General features: G+C 48.0%; 1 protein-coding gene across 1 annotated transcript in view; it reads right to left on the minus strand.

The window, feature by feature from the left end:
• The window catches only part of MPV17L (MPV17 mitochondrial inner membrane protein like), a 221,526-nt gene that overhangs the window by 81,214 nt on the left and 117,396 nt on the right, over window positions 1-22,916 (minus strand). The gene's annotated exons all lie outside the window — the stretch shown is intronic.

Raw genomic sequence — 22,916 nt, forward strand, 5'->3', positions numbered from 1 at the left:
AAAATATGTAATGTATTTAAAATGTACATTTTTGCTGGTATTTTGCTCTGTGCTTATATGGATATTTTTATATCCGAATAAAGATTTTATTGAATTGAATCTTAATCCTTAACCTTGCACAATAGTTTAATCCATTTTTTATCACTTATATGTTAGGTCTATCTTGGCTCTGTAATCCAGTATTCTAGCAAGGAGGGCAATATGAGGGTTCCTACTCTTCGTTCATTCAAAACTGTATGTTTTGAGACACATACTACTTGTGATTTTGCAATAATTCTAGGTTACTGCCCACCATGACCCCACAACTTCTTTTCTACGAAAGTCTTTTGAGACAGGGATACAAAGTTTGACACTGAGCTAATTAGATACATTTTTTTAAATTAAAAAGGACATGAAATAATACCGTTATATTTTCTATTGTTGAACTACTATGTAGTGGTTCAGTCCTTTTTCTGCTTTTTACTGAGTTGACTAGCATTAAACCTAAAACATTAATTCCTCATTTTAATTCCCGTAGAAATGACTGAGACCTCAACACTCTCATCGTGGCTCAAAGAAGGGAGAGGGTAGATAGAATGTGATCCGCATTACACTTTGATGAAATTTTGCCTAAAATGCATGCTATTTTTGTTCTTTTCTGCATGGAAAATGATCCGCAAATTTCAGCTGTAGCGTCATTCCAGATTCTTGGCAAATAGCAGGAGGAAGCCTGCAGCATTTTTTTCTTTCTTTCTTTAAGTCTATCCTGCCAAGATTTTGCATTTTAATATATATTAGTCTAAAAAACATTTTGTTGAAAGATGTAAAAACCACTCATTTGAATGCATAAAACCCCAAGAGATTGACACAGTAAGATGCAAAAACGTTTCAAGGGGTTTAATCTTGCTATTGGGGGGTATGGGGATGTGTTTGCTGCTCAACAGCTTTTTCCTTTTCGTCAATTTGGGGACTCCATTCTGAGTGTCCTGGCATCTCGCTTTGTAACCTTCTTCCTCCCAAACTTAATGAAAGATGGGTGATAAAGGTAACTTCAATAGATGTCAGTCTCGGGAAATTACAAGTGGGACCCTCAGGGTTCCCTTAGAAATGAGAAATTACTGGATCTGGAACTGGGTCCAGTTTCCAAGCCAACTCCTCTTTTTCCCCCCAGAGTTTTACCCAAAGCTCTCGACTTCTTTAAAAATCTTGAATCTCGGGGCGTGGCATAGCCGCAGCTGAAAATAACTGCACTCTAGAAGAGCTATGCTAAGCGACCAGTTGAACCCGTAATCTAACAGCTATCCGCACTGGCGAATATCCCTCTTCGTGAGGAGAAAGGCAGACAGGGGTACGGGACAACTCCAGTACACCATCAAGCAGCAAAATCAGTATGGGACACGGAAAAAAGTGCTGCTATGGGTGAGGTGACCGAGGCGAGGCTGAACTGTGGAAGAGGGCGGCCAGGGAGGAGAAGCACAGCGCCAGGCACAAAAATACACCCCTTCTCCGGTGGTAGAGGTGTGGCTCGATACCTGCGATCGCCAGACGGACCTGAGGAGGGAACAGAGCCAGAGGAACAGTAGGAAGGCGGTATCGGCTGAGGTCTGGTCCTGCTGTGCGCTGCGGGATCACGGCCTGGTCTGGCAGGCAGGGGGAGGGGGGCGGAGAGACTATTAGCTTTGATGAACGGCACGTCCACACAGTGTGATGGTCGAACGGCGAATGGCTCGCTTCAAACAATACCATACCTATACCTAATACAATACCAATACAATACCTCGCTTCAAACAAACCAGAATGGGAGGTAGATCTTTTTCCTACCTTGCTCCCAAACTCTGGAATCAACTTCCCCTGGATATCCGCATCTCTACTGACTACATGTGCTTCAGAATTTTTTTTAAAACCCTGCTCTTCTAATCACAGACTCATTGCTCTGATAATCACTGATTCCTACCTCGTCTCACCCCTGCGCTGAGATACCCAATTTGGGGTGATTCAGGCGATTTACAATGACATAAATAAATAAATAAATAAAAAAAACAGAATCTCCTGATATTGTAGCTTTTGCTTTTATGGTGGGATGTTGTTTTGAATCTTTCTAAATACTAGTAATGAACGTTGGTTCCCCATCGTCCCCCAAACAATGTAGTTGAGGAGCCTCAGGGGTATATGCAACATCTGCTATATATCAGCGCCTTAGTAGGAGCATCATTCACACTTCTGTGATGGGCTTGGGTCAAATGCTGGTGCCCTTCAAAAAGGCACAATCATTTACAAGTGAGAGCAGCACTCTCCATCATAACAAACTGTTAAAAAGGCGTATCAGTAAGCCTGGTTCAATCCTTGAAGCAAAGTCCCAGAACAACATCTTGTCACATCAAATAACTCTTAGTTCATATAGATGAATCCTTCCACAATTTTCACTTTTCTCAACATAATTCTTTATTTATATCTGCAATTTAAAGCCAAAATTACAACCTACGTCTTTACCATGTTTCCCATTGGATACAAATTAGTTGGGAAATATTATTTTAGAAACCGGTTTTCTCGTTTGGCCGTTTGGATTTTTTCTTTGATCGGTGTAGGGAGTTTTGCCTTGTTTTCTTCCAAGCATCTGCCACTCCAAGACCAATCCATGTGAGTTGTGTAGCGGACAGGCCCCTTGGCACCTGTTGCCCTCCAGACAGGCTGCAAGCTTTGCTCGGGCCTGTCAGTAGTGCCACAAGTCATTTCCTGTAATCTGGGTTGTGGGGAGCACTCCGATATGTCCAACTTTTCTAAGCTTTTCAAATGGTGCTATGATTAATCAGGGAAGTCACTCCTGGGTGCTGTGATCACTAGTAATGGTGAGTGATAACTCACCTAATCATGCACTGTTCACTTAGTGCACCGCACTTTAAATAATGTCAAATGTTTCACCACTTTACACTTGGTTTACACATTTCCTGGCACTGCCTGGGACTCAATTCTACTGTGTCACTACTATCTGGAGCGGACACTGTGATGATCCTGAATTTGAGCCAAGCCAAAAGAAGTCAATCTTGCCACGAAAAATTGATGCACGCATTGTGGGGGTTGGGTGGTGTAAGTTGTGCATAGGGGATGTGAATGATGGACATGCTTGTGCTATTAGATCTCTCTGCAGCCTTTGACACTGTCTCCGATGTCAGTTTGCTGGAGATGCTGTGAGAGATTGGGATGCAAGGGACCACTCTCAAATGGTTGCATCATTTCTTGGAAGACGAATATCAAACTGTTATCCTCGGCCCTTATACCTTGTGCAAAATGTGACGCGACAGCCCTACTTTGTTTAACATTTATGTGGCACCCCTTGCAAAGATTGTAGAGACTTATGGCTGTGAAATAATCTCTTATGCTGATGACACCCAGTTGATGTTCACATTCAAATCAGACCTGGCCACTACTAAAAAACGTTTTGCTTCAGGGCTAGAAAAATGGCTCGCAGCCCTAGCAGATTTATCTGCCACTTCCTCTGTTGCACACTCCATTTTCCGTTGACTGTCATTCCCTGAAGGTGTGCGCCCTATCCTTCGAGGGAAGCATCCATAATGATAGTAAACCTTGGCACTTCAGTCAGGAATGCACATCCCATTTGCAAATTGTTCCTTTGCATCCACCTTTGAAAGACGTCCCTCATACAAGGAGTTATGTTGATCATGTCATCGAACGACCCCGAAACCCGCACCCATCGGAGACTGAGCTCCTCTTGTAAGGGTCTCATTCTGAGACGACAGTTGGGTATCAGAGGGATGTAGGAGGAGATCATCCCTAGGAAAGATTTGAACATCCGAATGGAAACGCACTCTTTTTGTAGTAGTAGGAGAGCCATCTTGTAGATTTTGAGCTGCATTTCTTTTGAAACGAAAGCCTGAGTGATCTGAGTGTCTAATGTAGCTCCCAAGAAAGACTGTCTTCGAGACGGAGTTAGATGAGATTTCTCGAGGTTAACTGAGAGACCCAGAGACTGAAATAGTGACAGGCACCTTTGAACATGCGCTCTTTCTGTTCCTAGAGAACTGGCCTTGATAAGGCAGTCATCCAATTATGGAAAAACTTGAATGCCTTCCAAACGAAGATGCGCTGCCACTGGAGCTAGTATTTCCGTGAAAACTCGGGGGGTTGAACGAAGTCCAAATGGGAGAACTTTGAATTGAAAGTCCCTGCCAGCCTTTCTGAACCATAAGAACTTCCTGTGCCTGGGAAGGATGGGCACATGGAAATAAGCATCCTGAAGGTCAAGGGTTGCCATGTGATCCCCTTCCGAGAGAAACTGGAGGATTTCTTGAAGTGTTAACATCCGGAAGGACAATTTTTTTAGGTATTTGTTGAGGGCTCGCACTTCGAGGATAGGACGTCATTCCCCAGACTTTTTGCGTGTAAGGAAAAACCTCGAATAAAACCCTCTTCCTCTTTGCAATTGAGGTACTTTTTCGATCGCTCCTTACCGAATCATTACATATATTTGGGAGAACAGCTCCTTGAGATGCGCTGGTGGTGGACCTTTTGGAGGGGTTTTGACAAATTCCAAAGCGTGGCCCCTGGCTACTACATCCAGGACCCATCTGTCCGTAGTAATTTTTGACCAATTCGATAAGAAACGGGATATTATTCCTCCACTCTTTGACCTTGGAATGGATAGAGATGGTGGCAGGTGGTACGTCTCATTTGTTCTTAGAGGACTCTCGTCCCCGATAAGAAGACTTCCTACTTGCTTGTGAATAATTGTTTCCTCGCTGACCGTATATTTGTTGTTTGTACGGTTGATACCTTTGATTACCTTGTGAGGTTTGATACGAACGTTGTTGAGAGTATCCTCCTCTGTTGAAAAAATTGCCACGTCCTTTGGCACCACGAAAGGACGATTTACGAAACTGCAGACTCAGCGACCTTGCGTCTCTGTGTCCTTCTTTATGGTCTGCAAGGCTTCATCTACATGCTGGCCAAAGAGAAACTCCCCGTCATAAGGCATATCTATGATTTTAGCCTGAACCTCTTGGCGGACGGATGTTGATTTCAGCCAACCTTGCCTTTTCAGCACTGCTGCACCCGCCAATTGCCTGAAACCAGTAGCTGCCACATCTACTGCTGCATCAATCATCTCTGCAGAGGTACACTACCCTTCATGCAATATTTTCCTGGCTTCAAATCTTTCAGGTTCCGGAAGCTTTTCGATATATGGCGATATATCCGACCACATCTGCCTATCGTATCTCCCTAATATCGTTAGGCAGTTTACAGCACGGACGGTAGTTGCAGCTATAGTTGAAACTTTCTTGTCAATGGAGTCCAGACGTCTGCCGTCCCTGTCCGGTGGAGTGGTAACCTGCGAAGATGGATTCCTGGCTCGTCTCTGAGCCGCTTGGGTGACGACTGAATCCGTTTTTGCCTGTCCTACAAGGCATGCTTGCGAAGTGAGAGGTGCCTTATATTTTTTATCTACGCGAGGCAAAACTGCAGGGATAGAATTTGGTGTTGACATTATCTTAGACCCTCTTTCCAAATGAAGTCTAATATTGGAATTGTCTTCACTTGTCTCTGTGGTTGATCTTTAAAATCATACAGGAAACAGTCATCCTGTTTTGTTTCCATGGAAATTAGAAATCTTTTTGTTGCTCTTTCCATGATGAGATGGAATCCTCCGATATCTACTGGCGGAGAGTCCTCAGCAGGTGGACCAGTCAGAGAAGGAGTTTGTGTTTGATATCCGTCCCACTCCGACAGCACAGACTTATCATCCACTTCTCCTTCTTCCCTGTCTTCCTCAGAAGTGGCACCCTCCTGTGTATGGTGGGATGGCATTGGCGAAGGAGGGACTGTAGATCGCATTTCTGATGCTGGCAACGGAGACGATTGCCTTGGAGGTCTAAACGCTGTCGTAGAGGCTTGAGGCATATGCGTCGAAATGTTCGATTCACCCGATTCAGATGGTGGAAACCGGCGATAGTAGTCATTCAACATATATTGTAAGTTGTTGAGGAGATCTAACGGCATCTGTGCCGTAGGCACCGAGGTAGGAGCCTGGCTTGTAGGCTCAAGGAACTGTTCTTCTTCTTCTTGATCCTCATCCTGATACTTTATAAGCAGCTCAGATGGACTCCTAGCTGCGCGAAACCTCTCATCCTCATCAGCAGATTGTGCTTCATCCTCCTCAGAGTCTAATAGTTGCTCAGGCAACTTCAACAGGAAAAGAACCGCCAAGGAGGAGCCCCGTCTTTCCAATAAGGAAGCTGTCGTAGACGGCAAAGCTAAGGAGACTGCAGCCGGCGCAGCAGACCAAACTTGTAGCTCCTTACAGGATGAGAGAGGAGGTGTCGACTGGAGAAGGTGTATAGACAGTGGTCGTCGACGGGACAGTAACTTTCGTCGACAGGGCAATCATTGCCGACGATGTCTTCGACGACGAGGCAATCGTCGTCGACGATGTTCTTGACGACGAGGTAGTCTTCGTAGACGATGCGGCTGACGATGTAATCTTCGTCGACGATGAGGTCGTCGATGGCAAGGGGATCTTCGTTGACGAGGAATCGGTCGACGGGATGGCTTTCGTAGACGAGGTCTGCGCCGTCGAGGTGTGCTTCGCCGACGATGCACTAGTCTACGGGATCTTCATAACTCTCATCGATGATGGGGCGTCAACGATCGAAGGCATTATCTTCGTCGACGAGATGGGTCGAACTGACACTGAGACCAGCGTCGACAGGGAAGAAGCTGAAGATATCACCACCTTAGGCTTCGGCGATGAGAAGGTAACCATCGACGTTGATATTGGTCGACATAGAAGCCGTCGTCGACGCTGCCGTCGACAAAGTCATTTTTTGAGGTAACATTTTTTGTGACAGTCTTTTGGAAGATAAAGACTTTACAGACTTTCTCTGGGGCTACAAGGTCCAGATTTAGAAGGTGGAGATGCCTTTTTCGAGGTAGAAGTAGAAGGCACGCCAGAATCCTTGGAGGATTGGGCTTTTCTCGACACCTTTGCCCCAGTAGAAGATATCTCTACCTCAGCTTTCCTCTTTCTAAAGGACATAGTTGACCCCGAGGCTATACTTCCTACCTCAGAAAGGGGGTCTATCCTGGTCCTTGATCTTCTGCAGCCACAGGAGAAGATGATCTTCCCTGTCTCTGAGGGTCTTCTGAGGAAAGGTCCTGCAGATCTTACACTCCTTTACCTCATGGTCTAGATACAGGAAATAAATACATTTCTTGTGGGGATCTTCCTTAAAAAGCCTAAGCTTCCTATAAGATTCACAAGGCCTGAAGAGGGATTTAGAAGATGACATCTTTAAGTAGGAAAAAACCAGCCAAAGTTGTGAAGAACTGAGCAGAGCTCAGGGAGACTCCCTTCACACGACGTGCGGTAAAAAAATCTGAGAGCCTGAGTCTCTGGGGAGAACATTCTGGTGGGTGCTGCCGCCTGATTGGCTGCAGTTTGGTCTATACAAAATGACTAGGATAGTCATGAGTGTGGAAGTTTTTACACTGTACCTAAGGGCTACTTTATTTCCTGGTTGGTTATTACCAAGATTTTGGCTTCTTATAGGCATATTATTGCTTTTTTATGTACCGTGGGACTCTCACTCCGACGACGGGGAATGATTCAGGCATGTGAATCTATGAAAGACACCCAAATACTGGAGAAGGGAGGTTTAATTTGCAGAATAGTTGTAGTCGGAGCCTACAATTATTAGAGCCCCACAGTTTTAGCAGAAAGTTTTTGCAGTTTATGCGCACATCACTAGCAGGTACCAAGGGGCTGATAAGTTTTAGCAAGTCATATTGCATTACTTCTTTTGGCCTGGTACTTATGCCAAAGTAGCCCATCTGTAGGTTTTACCTGCACAGACCTTGCAAAATCTCTTGTATTTAAAAAAAATATTTTTATTTAAAGGGACTTTGAGCCAGACCACTAATTACCTTGACTTACCATTGGTTGGCTCCAACGTGGCTCCTACGTCATTCTCGTTTCATTACTTACTGTTGGTAAGCACTTCTTTCTTGCCTCAGTCTTCCTCCTTGTCTCCGAGTCTTCTCGTCATCCTGCAGTGGAGCCTGGACCAAGTACTTTCTCCAGTGGCTAGTGTCCTTACACGACAGGCTTCTCTTTAATTACTTATCAACAAAACAAAAGCGCTATGACGAGGCGAGCAATGACCCTTTCATAGCACTTTTTCTATTTTATTTTTTACTTTAAGCCATACTCGTATGCATGCAGTGGGATCACTTCTGATGGCTTTTGCTTTTGTGATCCAGAAATGGTAATGGGCTGTTAAGAATTGCCAGAGAGTAGTTGTGCATTACGGTGGCAATCTCAGAATGTATTTGAAAGGTTCAGAGTAGAGGAAATTATCGGATATATTTGCTAATGTTTTAACAAGTTTTAAAACAAACATTAAATAACCTGGATTACATAATATCAGAATATTGCAGATGACATTTTGTTATATTTGTATAAACAATCATTGTTATACAAGTGTTATGGCTGCAAAAATACTTCCGTTCTACAAAGTCGTAAACCCGAGACATTTAGTTGTCTTCGAATATGCAATTCAATTTCAAGTTCTAGTTCGTGGCATTTTAGCAGGAGCCGATTGTGGAGTGCATCAAGAAAATGGTGAGTATTTTTTAAGCGATGAGATGACCTGCATACTGCTGCTGCTGCTCTTGTGCAGGCTGGTGCCACCCTTACACAGTGGAATGTGCATGGTTGTGCATAGGCCACAGTAGCAGACATGCCACTCACAGGTGTGAACATTGCATCCACGATTATCTTCACTAAGGCACCCATCTCATCATCTGCCAGAAAGAAACCTCACACACTTCACCTAGCATAGTGTAGAACGTCACAGTGTACCCTCACATCCCTGGCACAGGCAAACTTATCCACTTGTTGGCAAATGCAACATTCTTAAATCGGGGATCGGGCGGGAAATCAGGCAAGCTACATTTCACTGGCCAACAAATGCTGATGCTTGTTTTCTGGCAAACTGCATTTGCCCCCACCCTTTAGTAATTCCTTTTGATGGTGTTACTGTCCTCTCCCTGTGGTGATAATGCCCAGGTCCTGGGGTTTTATGTCCCTTTCACCACCTGAACACTTTAGGGGATGCCTGTAATTCTCCTTCTATTGTTTCATTATGTTCTTCTTAATTGACGCGTGCAGGTGATGCTCCCGAGCTTCTCCCTGGGTTTCTCTTGTCTGGGTGGAGTGTAAACAAGAAACACACTATATGTGGGAGGGTGCTTGCAAAAAGTTTAAAAACTAGCAAGAGCTCGTGGTAGCACTCCAACCCATCGTTCTTTTGCTCACTAAGACAACTCAGTTCGAACACAGCCATATGCAAATCAGTCTGGACTCTGCTCCTCATGGGAATAGTCCAGCCTGAACTGCCCAGCAAAGGTCCTCCCTGAATCTGAACACAAGCCACTCAGTAGCATTTCACCCTAGAAATAATTGAATTTGCTACTGCTTGGATCTGATCTGGTCTAGAGCAGTGTTCAACTCTCAAGGCTCTTTTGAGTATGTTGTTGACCCAGTGATTTCGGGCTCGTTGGGACGCATCAACGCCAGTCAGAATCCACTGTTCCAAATAGGATGAGTACGATCCACTTGTCCGATAACCTGCGCTCACCCTCTGGTAGCTCGGCACCAAGCAGTTATGGTTATCCTCAGGGCTCAAGTGTAAAGTACTGGCACAACACCACCCTCGCAACACACTGTGTACACCACCAAAAGAGTTAACACCATATGTATAAAACACTTGTCTTTCTATTACACACACACTTAAATCAACATTGTATATACAAACATAGTTTTACGCAATTGTCAAACTTCTCTATTGAGATCAAAAAGAAACACACATTGTATATACACTTTACAGTTATATGCAATTGTCTGCCTTTCCTATTAACAGAAAAGTTGCAGGTCTTGGACTACTCCTTGATCCTTGAGACCCAGCCCCTCATTCCTTCAAGTTAAGAAGTCAACGATACACATTGCCCCGGCTGGTGCCCCATTGACCTGGCAGTGGGAACCACTTAACATGGAAAGAAACAGTTGCTTACTTTCATTACATCAGGATTAGACCTCCAGGCACCTGGCAGCACCTGGACGAGTGCAGGATCGCAATTCCTCCCGTAGACAAAAAGGTGGTGACACAGGAAGCTTGTGCGCCTCCAAGTCTGGAGAAACGTTTTCCCCTCAGGCGGAGGTGTGACCTGCCGTAGCCCTTGACAGTCAGCTGTAGGTGCCCATACAGCACACGAGACCCCTCCGGCCTCGTCACAGTGTATTCCACAACAAAGCACCTTGTGGCATGGGTCTAGGGAGCCAACTACCTCGGACGTAGGCTGCAATGTCAGACACTGTCATCTTCCAGATCTTGAGGTCGAAGACAGTCTCAGCTCCGGCTCAGGTTCCCAAAAACAACTCTTGGACACCACACGCTCTGGCACGCAAACTAACACAGATCACATAGTTGCAAGCACAGGTCTCTCGGACTCTGCAAACTTCCCCCGCACTACTCAAACTCCTCATGTGCCGGCACCTCAGGTGGCTGCGGATCTTTACGCACACACTCCTCTTCACAGTGTGATGACTGTATACATCAGGATGATTCTTGACCAAATCACGATCATGTCCACCTGTCTCCCCTGCACCCAGTGAGGTCCTTACGATCTTGTGGAGACAGCAAGATCCTTTGTGTCCCTGGGATCTCGTGGACAAGAGGCCAACTCACCAGCCCTTGGAGAGTAATTCAGGACCCAGGCCACAACATTTGGCACTTCATTGCAAGCCAGCAACGTCCAGGCGTAATCCACCAAGTGATAGTCCCCTTCCTGGAGCACAACAAGCTCCAGGACACCACACGTCTGTGGATACTGCAGTTGCAGTCCCTCCTGACTTAAGGATTCCTCGTGTTGATGTCCCAGCATCGAACCAGAGTGGTATAGTTCCAAATCGAAAAGCACCTCCCAGTTTTTGAAGATGCAATCAGTTCAAAAAGCCACCTTTGAAATGCACAGGCCCGCCCTGATTTCTGTTCTGTGCGCCATCCTACTGTTAGGCTTGGCATCTTTTGGCGTGTTTCCCCTGAGCACAGAACACGCCAATGCAGATGGTCTGTCCAGGTTCTTTTGCATTAGTAATGAGAACTCCCAGGAGGGTGGGTAGTTTTCCCTACTTTCAGCTGGAGGGGACATGTGTTAGACTGGGCATCCTTTGGCGTGTTTCCCCAGAGTTTCTGATTTCAGACCGCCCGGTTTTGACTCGGTTGTTGCTTGCGTAGTGTTTCTGCGCACTTTTCTCACTGCTGATCAGTGGTAAAGTGCAAGTGCCCCTGTGGTAAATTGTGTTATGAATTGGTGTTTCCATGATTGGATATATGATGTAATTGTTAGTCCCTAGTAAAGTGCACGGAGTGTGCCAGAGCCTGTGAATCAAATGCTACTAGTGGGCCTGCAGCACTGATTGTGCAAACCATGTGAGTATCCCCGAAAAGGTAACTCAGACCCGCCATTGCGGAGTCTGCACGCATTTTGTAACTGCCATGTCTACTTGGCCAGAGCACACACTTGCCAGTCTTTCACCTTCCCTTTTCTCACGTCAGCCACCCCTAAGGTAGGCCCAAGGTACCCTTGTGGGCCGGTTGCAGTGTATGTGAATTCCAGATAGTCTAGGTGGGTCAGGAAAGGGCTGAAAAGGGGGAGGAGATTTCCTTGCACCTCAAAGGGTCTGGTCTGCCTATGACCATGCCGTCTCCACCTCCTGCCAGGAAGTCGCATCAGAGAAGGCAGAACTGGTTCTGGCTGGGCACAGACACTCTCTGCCTAAGAGATCAAAGGACTTTGGGATATAAATATTGGGGCCCAGACCGCTGAACTTTAGAACTCTTTTGGACGAAGAAGACTGCAAAGAAGAAGAGCTAGAGAAGCTGTGAGGAGGAATGTTTGCTGTGTTGGCCTGCAGTGGCTGCTTCTGTCTTGGGCAGTTAAAGGAATGGACTGAACTTTCTGCAATCTACTGTGTGAGTTTCTCCAAGGGCTTGACGTAGAGCTTGTCCCCTGTTCAAGAAGTGTCAGGAACAGCGAAGACTTCAAGCTCTTCTGCCCTCAGCACTGGGGACTGTGTGTTTTGTGCAGCCTCAGAAGAAAAGCCGCTGCAGACTCCGTGTCCTGAAGGCACCGCCGCAAAGCGACCCTGGTCTCACTGACGCTACCACTAAGCCGCTGCTCGCACCACGACCTGCTGGCACCGCATTCCGCACCGCTTCACGACAACGCCTTGGTATCCCCGCCGCTCCACGCCGAAATCGACACCGTTGTTTTCACTGTGGTTCCAGGGCATCGCTCGTAAAGATACACAATGCACCACTCTCATCCCGCACCGCAGCCTTGCCCTACCGATGCCGGCGTCATCGACTCCAGTTCGTCAGCCGACGACAGCGCTTCAGCAACGATGATGCTGCTGCTTGCACCATGACCTGCAAGCACCGTGACAAGCACTGCATTCACCTCGCGCCGTGACTCTGGTCTCACTGACGATGCCATCTGATGCCACCACTGAGCCGCTGCGCGCACTGCGACCACCACACCGCTGCACTTCTCACCGTAGCACCCGACGCCTGCATTCCTGACTCCAACAGAAAGGAGATTGATCTGCAACGCGTGTGACTTCGAGGGCCCCCGACGACTCCTGCACCGACCTCCAGAACAGACTCCTGTGGACGCCGTGCTTATGAAAGCTGCACGAGAGGTCGCCGATGCCCTGCATTTGTAAAAAGTACTGTTTGCGGGTCTTTCCGACACCGTAGCTGGCCCGCGACACTGCGGTCAGCCAGAACTGTTTGGATTTGTTTGCTCATGATGCCGTGATCGCCCCGGATGGAGCCATTGACATCAAGGAACTGTTTATCAAGCATATGTTGATAACTGAAGGTTTTTAAGTACTGTAAAGTACTGTATTGTACTTTTTTTAGAGTTGTTGGTCTTGTCTTAAGTATATAAACATATTGGGTATTTTTCTAAACTGGTGTGGTGTCCTTTTGTAGTGCTTACACTGTATTACTGTTGGTTATGCGCAAATACTTTTCACACTGCCTCTAAGATAAGCCTGACTGCTCGTGCCAAGCTACCAAGTGGGTGAGCAGGGGTTATTTTGGAAGTGTAACTCCCTTATCCTGACTAGAGTGGTGGTTTCTGCCTGGTTTTGGCACACGTCCTAGCATACCAAAAATCAAATTTCTAACATTGTTTGTCAGTGGTGAGGATAGGACTTGTATTTGCACTTGACTTACAGTGATTGGTCTGCACTACTACCATATCGCAGACCATTATGTGCCACATTCTGGTTCTTTTTCTTTTTTGCCTATTTTTGATCCTGCCAGTTTGAACTTGCTACTTAATCATGCCTGAATCAAGTGCATCATCTGTTGCATCCCTGGAAATTGCGTTTGAGGAGGATAGGTTGAAATCCTACAATGTTAGGGAATTGATTCAATTTGCAAAAACCTAAAAGTCCAAGTCAGAGGCCTCACGAGGAAGGAGGACCTACAAAAGGCGCTGAGGGCCTGGGTAGCAGCCAGACATGCCAGCAGGAAGTCTGGTGATCTCAGTGGAGAGGCAAAGGAGCCTATTCCTTGGGTGGATGTGCTTTTGGGAAGGGGGGAACCCTCCAAACCTGGCAGCAGTGGCCTGACCCTAGGAGAGCTGGAGGACAGGCGGGAAGCAAGGAGAGTTGCAGTAGGACTGGAGAAGCTTAAGTTAGCCATAGAGGAGAAAAGGATGTTGTTAGAGCACGAGTTCAGGATAAAGTAGCTGGATCAGAGGAGTAGAGCCAGCTAAGATGGTGGCAGCAACTCGTCAAGACAGGCAGACAGGATTGTGCACATCCCTAAGAATGTAGGCAAAGAATCCAAGAAGGTGGATGACATACAAAGGTGGTTTCAGGGTAACAACGCAGTGATACACATGAATGGGGTCCCTGAGGAGAATTGGGGAGAAGGATTGTGTCCTCTCTTTCCAGAAGAAGCAAGGGATACTTTAATAGCTTGGGTAAGGGGTATCGCCTCACCTATCCAGATATGAAGGATGCCCTTCTCACTAAGAATGGTCTCACTCCTGAAAAGTACAGGGATCAGGTCAGGTCCAGCAAGAAGTGTGATGCAAACACTTGGTCGGAATGTGTAGATAGGTTTTGAGGGTCACTGGATGGCTGGGTGAAGGACAGTAATGTGACATATTTTCAGGGGCTCTACAATTTGATTGCATGGGAGCACTGGTCTAGTCTATGTTTTGCAGATCTGCGACAGCGCCTAGTTGATAGTAAGCTGACTGACCCCAGGAAGCTTGCTATGGAGGCAGAGTGCAGGATGAGTGCCGGGGACCACAGGAAGCGTATGGGGGAGACTCAGCCAAAGGTGGGCAGGGTCCCCAGCAGAAAAGTGGGAGGGACAAGGGTAAAACACAGGAGTTCTCTAAGGGGCCCCAAACTAACACCCAGGGTAAAGGTTCCCATCACCCAGAAGATAAGAACCAAGGGGTCTCGTCAGGAAAGCCTGTTGAGACCGGCCCCCGCAAGTGTTTTGCATGTGACCAGGTGGGTCACATGAAGGAGGACCCCAAGTGCCCTAAAGGGGCCCAGCCACCCACTGGTAGGCAGTCTGAGGTGTTGGCTAGTGTAGCGCTTGGGGAGGAGGAGTACCTACAGGAGGGTGGGGATCCCGCAAAAACGACCCTTGTATCCCTAGGGGACAGTGAGATGGTCCCAGGAAACCTGGTGCCCCCTAACACAAAGAAATACAGCACCTGGGTTACCATCAATGGGAAATGGGTAGAGGCTCTCAGAGATACTGGAGCCAGTGTGACCTCAGTCCGGTGCCACCTGGTCTCTGAGAATCAGGTAGTCCCAGGGGCATTCCACCAAGTAGATGAAGTGGACAATTCAGAGCGCCAGTGTCTGGTGGCGCAGGATCCCTTTGAGGGGGCGGGGGCGTCTCAGGTCCCTTGAAGGTGGTTGTGAGCCCATCCATGCCTGTAGGTTGTCTGCTGGGTAACGACCTGGAGCAGTTCTTACAGAAGTATGTTGAGCTCAGGTCTCACTTGGAGATGCTTGGGTTGCCAGAGTGGGCATGCGTGTCCACTCGGTCAATGGAGGCCAGAGAGGGTGATCACTTAATGACTGAAACAGTGGCCCTAGTCCCTGCCAAGAGAAAGGGCAAGGGGCGCGGGAAACCGGCCCTTGAAGTTCCCACTGACCGGGAGGAGGCGGGCCTTAAGGGAGCCGCCCCGGTGCCTACAGGGGAGCAGGTAGCTGAACTGGGGGACATCTCTGAGCTGACCCATTGGAAGCAAGAAGGGGGTCTTAACAGGGAGGAATTCTGCAAGGAGCAGCAGGAGTGCCCTTCTCTGGAGAGTCTGCGGCGTCAGGCTGCAGACCAGGCAGCTGGTGATCAGTCCGGATCAAATTGGATCTACTGGCTGAAGGATCTCCTGTACAGTGAGCCTAAGGTCGCTGAGCCTGGGTCAGCCCGTGTGCTGGTGGCACCCCAGCGCTTCAGGACCTTCCTACTGGCTCTGGCTCATGATGTTCCTTTGGCAGGACAAGACCTTTGACAGGCTTGTCACTCACTACTTCTGGCCCCAAATGTGAAGGCAGTCAGATGGACATTGCAGGTTTAGCCTAACTTGCCAGGCAAGCGGTAAGAGTGGGAGGATGGTCAAAGCTCCTCCCCAACCTTTTCCAGTGGTTGGAACGCCCTTTGAAAGGGTAGGGAAGGACATTGTGGGGCCAGTGGATGCCTAGACAGCCATGGGCAACAGGTACATCCTGGCCTTGGTAGACTATGCCACCCGGTACCCAGAGGCAATCCCTCTCAGGACAACAACGGTGCCAGTGGTGAGCCGGGCATTAATGGGGATCTTTTCCCGAGTGGGGTTCCCCCGAGAGGTGGTTTCTGATAGGGGGACCAATTTCATATCCAAGTATATGACATCCCTGTAGAAAGAGTGTGGTGTAACCTACAAGTTCCACACCCCTTACCACCCACAAGGTAACGGTCTGGTGGAGAGATTCAAACAGACCTTGAAGGGCATGATTAAGGGTCTAACAGAACCCATGAGGCATAAGTGTGACGTACTCTTGCCGTACGTTCTTTTTGCATACAGGGAGGTACCACAGAAGTCTCTTGCGTTCAGTACCTTTGAGCTTCTGTTTGGTCACCCTGTGAGAGGACCTCTGAGTTTAGTGAAGGAAGGCTGGGAGGGAGCTCCCAGGAAAACTCCCCAGGATGTGTTTAGCTACATACTGGCCTTCAGAAACCAAACTGCCCGCTTCAGGAAACTCGCTCAGGCGAACCTAGAAGCCATCCAGAAAAAACGAGGAAGTGGTGTGACCAGAATGCCACTCTGTTCGAATTTCAACCTGGGCAAAAAGAGTGGGGCATGGCCCCAGTGGAACCTTGTGCCTTGCAGGACAAGTGGGCTGGGCCATTTGAGGTGGTGGAGCGCAAAAGTAATGTCAACTACCTGGTGGATTTGCGGGCTCCAAGGAATTCTTTGAGAGTCCTCCACGTGAACCGCCTCAAACCCCACTTCGAGAGGGCCGAAGTGAGCATGCTGTTGGGGACAGATGATGGAGTGGAAGAGGAGAGTGAACCTCTCCCTGACCTCCTGTCTACCAAGGAGCACGATGGGTCAGTCGAAGGTGTGATCCTCTCCCCTACACTGACTCCAGAACAACAGAGCGACTGTCACCAGTTGTTAGGACAGTTTGCCATACTGTTCTCCCTGACCCCAGGTGTTACTCACTGGTGTACCCATGATGTGGACACCGGTGACAGCCCTCCTGTGAAGCACAAGATTTACAGTTTGACTGACCGGGTCAAGGCCAGTATTAAAGAGGAGGTCTCTAAGATGTTGGCGTTAGGGGTGATCGAGCCTTCCAACAGTCCTTGGGCCAGCCCAGTGGTCTTGGTCCCAAAGGCTGCTGCACCCGGTGCCACTCCAGAACTGCAGCTTTCTGTGGACTACTGTGGGCTCAATGTCGTCACAAGGACTGACGCACACCCCATCCCATGAGCTGATGAGCTCATTGATCGGTTGCGAGCTGCCAAGTTCCTCAGCACGTTAGATTTAACGTCTAGGTACTGGCAGATTTCCTTAACCGATGGGGCCAAGGAGAGGTCAGCATTTTTAACCCCAGAAGGACATTACCAGTTCCGGGTGATGCCATTTGGGTTGAAGAATGCCCCTGTCACCTTTCAGAGGTTGGTCAACCAGGTGTTGGCTGGGTTGGAGGATTTCAGTGCCGCCTACCTAGATGACATCGTAGTGTTCAGTTCCAGCGGGGAAGAACACTGGCAGCACCTCGGTGAAGTGTTGAAGGTGCTGCAGAGGGCAGGCCTCACGATCAAGGCCAGTAAGTGCCAGATCGGGCAAAGTTCGGTGGTGTACTTGGGACACCAGGTAGGAAGAGGCCAGGTAATGCCCCTACAATCCAAGATTGACACCATTCTGACTTGGGAGCCCCCAAGACCCAAACAGAGGTGAGGGCTTTCTTAGGACTCACTGGTTACTACAGGAGGTTTGATAAGGGGTATGGAACCATTGTTGCCCCCTTAACAGAGCCGACTTCCAGGAAGCAGCCCAAGAAGGTGATCTGGACTGAGTCTTGCCAGAAGGCTTTTGATGCCCTGAAGGCCGCCATGTGCACGGCACCCGTGCTCAAGGCACCCAACTTCTCCAAGGAATTTGTTGTGCAGACTGACGCTTCAGAGCAGGGAGTGGGAGTGGTGCTCTCACAACTGAAGGAAGAGGGCCTAGACCAGCCTGTAGTCGTCCTTAGCCAGAGACTACTCCCCAGGAACCAGAGGTGGAGTGCCATAGAAAGGGAAGCTGTCGCTGTGGTCTGGGCACTGAAGAAGTTGAGATCAAACCTTTGGTATTCACTTCCAGGTTCAGACAGACCACAGGCCCCTCAGATGGTTGATGCAAATGAGGGGTGAGAATCCAAAACTGCTGAGGTGGTCCCTCTCCCTACAGGGAATGGACTTTACGGTGGAACACCGTCCTGGCACAGAACACGCCAATGCAGATGGTGTGTCCAGGTTCTTCCGCCTTAGTGAAGAGAACTCCCAGGAGGGTGGGTAGTTCTCCCTACTTTCAGCTGGAGGGGACATGTGTTAGAGTGGGCATCTTTTGGCGTGTTTCCCCTAAGTTTTTGATTTCTGACTGCCCAGTTTTGACTCTGCTTTTGCTTGCATAGTGTTTCTGTGCACTTTTCTCACTGCTGATCAGTGGTAAAGTGCAAGTGCCCATGTGGTAAATTGTGTTATGGATTGGTGTTTCCATGATTGGATATTTGATTTACTTGTTAGTCCCTAGTAAAGTGCACTGAGTGCGCCAGGGCCTGTGAATCAAATGTTACAAGTGGGCCTGCAGCACTGATTGTGCCACCCACGTGAGTAGCCCTGAAAAGGTAACTCAGACCCGCCATTGTGGAGTCTGCACGCTGTTTGTAACTGCCATGTCGACTTGGCCAGTGCACACACTTACCAGTCCCTCACCTCCACTTTTCTTACATGTCAGCCACCCCTGAGGTAGGCCCAAGTTACTCCTGTGGGCAGGTTGCAGTGTATGTGAAAGGTAGGACATGCCCTGGTGTGTGTGGCATGTTCTGATAGCGAATTACAGCCAATTTTTGTTTTTCGCCATTGCAAGGCTACCTGTTCCCCATAGGACAGAATGGGGAGTTTGTTTATAACATCTTTTAAACATAACTGGTCCAGGGAATTAGGTAGGAAGCTAAAGTTTAGTATGCCTGAACTCAGAATCTAAAGATGCATCTTTTAGTGAAGGTGGTTTTTACATTCTGTTTAAAAATGCCACTTTTAGAAAGTAGGTATTTTCTTGCTCAGTCATCCTGTGTGCCTCTGCAGGAATGTGGATTGCCTGTCTGGGTTTTGGATGACAGAAGGCTGGGGAGCAGGAGTGGCTCCAGATAGTCTAGGTGGGTCAGGAAAGGGCTGAATAGGCCTGGGCTACAATTGGAGATGGGGGAGGAGATTTCCTTGCACCTCAAAGGGCCCGGTCTGCCTCTGACCGTGCAGTCTCCACCTCCTGCCAGGAAGTCACACCAGAGAAGGCAGAACTGATTCTGGCTGGGCACAGACACTCTCTGCCTAAGAGATCAAAGGATTTTGAGATATAAATATTGGGGTCCAGACCCCTGAACTTTAGAACTCTTTTGGACCAAGAAGACTGCCAAGAAGAAGAGCTGGAGAAGCTGTGAGGAGGAATTACCACTTTGTTGTGTGCTTTGCTGTGTTGGCCTGCCATGGCTGCTTCTGTCTTGGGCAGTGAAAGGGCTGGAGTGAACTTTCTGCAATCTACTTTGTGGGTTTCTCCAAGGGCTTGAAGTAGAGCTTGCCTCCTGTTCAAGAAGTCTCAGGAACAGCAAAGCATTCAAGCCCTTCTGCCCTCCTCAATGGGGACTGTGTGTTTTGTGCTGCAACAGAGGAAAAGCAACCCGACGATGTCTACAACGCCGCTGCCGACTCTGTGTCCTTAAGGCACCGCCGCAACGCAACGCTGGTCTCACCAACGCCTCCTTCTGATGCCACCACTGAGCCACTGCTCACACCGTGACCTGTGGGCCCAGCACTCCGCACCGCCTCGCTTCACGACGACGCCTTGGTATCCCCGACGACAACGCACTACGCGAAATAGATGCCACTGCTTGCACCGTGGTTCGAGGGCACCGCTTGTAAAGTTACACGACGCACCGCTCTCATCCTGCACCGCAGCCTTGGCCTGCTGGCGCCATTAACTCCAGTTTGGCAGCCAACAACAGCGCTTCAGCAACAACGGCGCTGCTGCTTGCACGTGACCTGCCAGCACTGCGACGAGCACCGCATTCAACTCGCACCGCGACCCTGGTCTCACCGACGACGCCATCTGATGTCACCACTGAGCTGCTGCTAGCACCGCGATCTGAGGGCGCCGCACGCTGCACCACTGGTCTTCGCACGCAGCACCCTGCGCCTGCCGACGCCAGCGCTCCTGACCCCAACAGAGAGGAGATCGATCTGCACTGCGTGTGATTTCGAGGGCCATGACGACTCCTGTACCGGCCTCCGGAACCAACGCCTGCCCGAAGCTCAACGAGATGTCGCCGATGCCCTGCATTTCTAAAAGGTACTGTTTGCTGGTCTTTCCGACGCCGTAGCTGGCCCATGACACCGCGGTCAGCCAGAACAGTTTGGACTTGCTTGCTCACGACACCGTGATAGCCCCGGACGGAGCTATTGACATCAAGGAACTGTTTTTCAAGCATATTTTGATAACTGTAGATTTTTAAGTACTGTATTGTGGATTTGTATCATTTTTGGTCTTGTCTTAAGTATATAAAAATATTGGATATTTTTCTAAACTGTTGTGGTGTCATTTTGTAGTGCTTACACTGTATTACTGATGGTTATGTGCCAGTACTTTACACACTGCCTCTAAGATAAGCCTGACTGCTCGTGCCAAGCTACCAAGGGGGTGAGAAGGGGTTATTTTAGGAGTGTAACTCCCTTATCATGACTAGAGTGGTGGTTTCTGCCTGGCTTTGGCACATGCTCTAGCCTACCAAAAATCCCATTACTACCCAGTGAGGTTAGATCACTATCTTTAGTGGGAGCAAGACCCTGCTCTTGGAAGGCAGGTGCCATTCCACCTTCACATAACCATCCCAGAAAGGCCCCTCAGAGCCAGCGGTCCACAGTTTTCCTTGAGACCCTAGTTTATTGCCTTCTATCAGGATTGCACAGATGTGGCTGCTCCCCAGCACCCATTTGTAAATTAGGAGACCGGCTGACAAAAGTGAAATTTCCACCCACTTAATGTTGCATCTACTTGCACTACCATTTCGCCATTATGAACTCATCTATACCAAACACTGTGACTATTCTGCCCGTAGGAAATACTGCTCAGTAGCCTTTCCCTACATTCCCCCATGCTAATCAAATGCGAGAAGCAGGCCCTGTTGTACTGGGTTGTGAACACACAACCCAGAGCCATTCATGACCCTTGCATGTAACGCACACGGTCTACCTTTTCCCAACGTCGCACCCTGTTACCAGGGAGAACTCCGATATAGCAAGAGACGTGCAAAACCTTGGCACATAGCTTTTTAAATGCCAAGTGGAGTAGTAGTAACCTGTGCACACAGGACCCACCGTGACAAACCTGTGGTACAATCGATGATCTACCTTCGTGGATGGCACAACCAGTGCAGCAGGCCCACGGAGGCGCATTGGAGATACATGCACCAGAAATAGGTCTTACCCCTTGACAAGGGACTTACAGCTAAATCGAATCAGTTAATCATATACATATCTATCAATTGCCAATATGTCTATGACAAGCACAGCGCATTGGTAATGCACAGCAGTGTCAAACACGCTCAAGGTCCTAAGGCTAGCAAAACAATGTCAAAACATGAGGTCAGCAGTCAAAAATGCCAGGGAAGACCACACCAACATACGCCAGGCCTAACAGTCAGGAATCTAACAATAATGTTTGCAGAACAAAAACCTGTCACTTTTTCAACAATGGTTGAAGGAAATCAAAAGCATGCAACTACAGTAAAGGGTAATGATACATTAAAGGGTCAAAGTAACGTGGAGCATCAATTATTATCCCGCGGTGAAGGAACACCTATATAAACTAAAAGAGCTTCCTCCGCACTAAGTTAATGCTTCTTTCATGTAGAGATGGTGGAATTACCAGGTTTCCAATGGCAGAGCATCAGATCGACTCTGGTTTGGAAATCCTTGACCAAACGACCTGTCTAACACAGGGGCCTTGATTCACAAAGGGCCACCACATTCGTGGTGGAGGCCCGCAGTCGAGGCAGTGGCCTCGTAGTCGTGGTGGGATGTCCAAACTGCAATTACCCGTTACGGAGGTCCCGCCACGAGTGTGGGCTTCTATCACAACTGAGGGGCTTGGGCAACAAGTGCGGAGGCCCTTTGTGAATCGGCCCTAGGGTCTCTGAATGTAGGGGAAGTCCTAACTTATGTAGGGATGGACTAAAGCCACTGGGGTTCTTTTGCCTGAGCCTGCAATGTGAGACCTGGAGGATATGTGCATGAAAAACAAACTCCAATGTCAAGAGGAAAAACGTCCTGCACATCCGGATTACTGATATTTTGCTTTTCCGCTGAAACCTCCTACCGTAGCTTTTTTTAGGGTTGCTTCTAGAAAAAATATAAATGCCAACAAAAAACATTGCGACAAGCTCAACATTGAGTGCATATTTCAATTTGGAGATTGATGTAGAGATCCCTGTCAAGTAGAGGGAGATCACTGAGTGTGGAAGGTGGTCCTCTGCTAAGTGCCTCCGCCAGGCTCTAAATGAGCCCATTGGTCTTACATGGGGACATCTTATGTCCTATACATACTTATGTACTATTCATGATTCTAGAGAAAGATAACATGAAGACAAATGAAAAGCTCACCTACTTAAAAAACCTAAAGAAAATCAGAATCCTTTACACCCTACCTAGAAGTAGATTAATTAGACAATAAAAAAAGATCCAATTTTGGATTGAACTCAAGGTTGGTTATAAGGTTTTAATCTCTCACAAGTACCAAATGAAACTAACTGATGTTTGTAATGCTTTTTTTCCTTAGTTCTTTTCTCTCTGATCTGAGATGTTCACAAGTAATTATAAAATGCATATCTTATTTGCATTAATTATTTAACCGAGACAAAAGAAGAAAAAGGCAAATGGAGCACCTGCTGGAGGAGAACCACAATTGTGACCTGCAACAATGGGACAGTAGAGCGAGGCTGAGGGTCACTACATCACGCAACCCAGGACAGTGCTGAGGGAAAGTGGAGCCTTGTGCTGAGCATGGAGAGGAGCCAAGGA

The sequence above is a fragment of the Lissotriton helveticus genome, chromosome 7 (genome assembly GCF_964261635.1).
Source record: "Lissotriton helveticus chromosome 7, aLisHel1.1, whole genome shotgun sequence".
Taxonomy (NCBI): domain Eukaryota; kingdom Metazoa; phylum Chordata; class Amphibia; order Caudata; family Salamandridae; genus Lissotriton; species Lissotriton helveticus.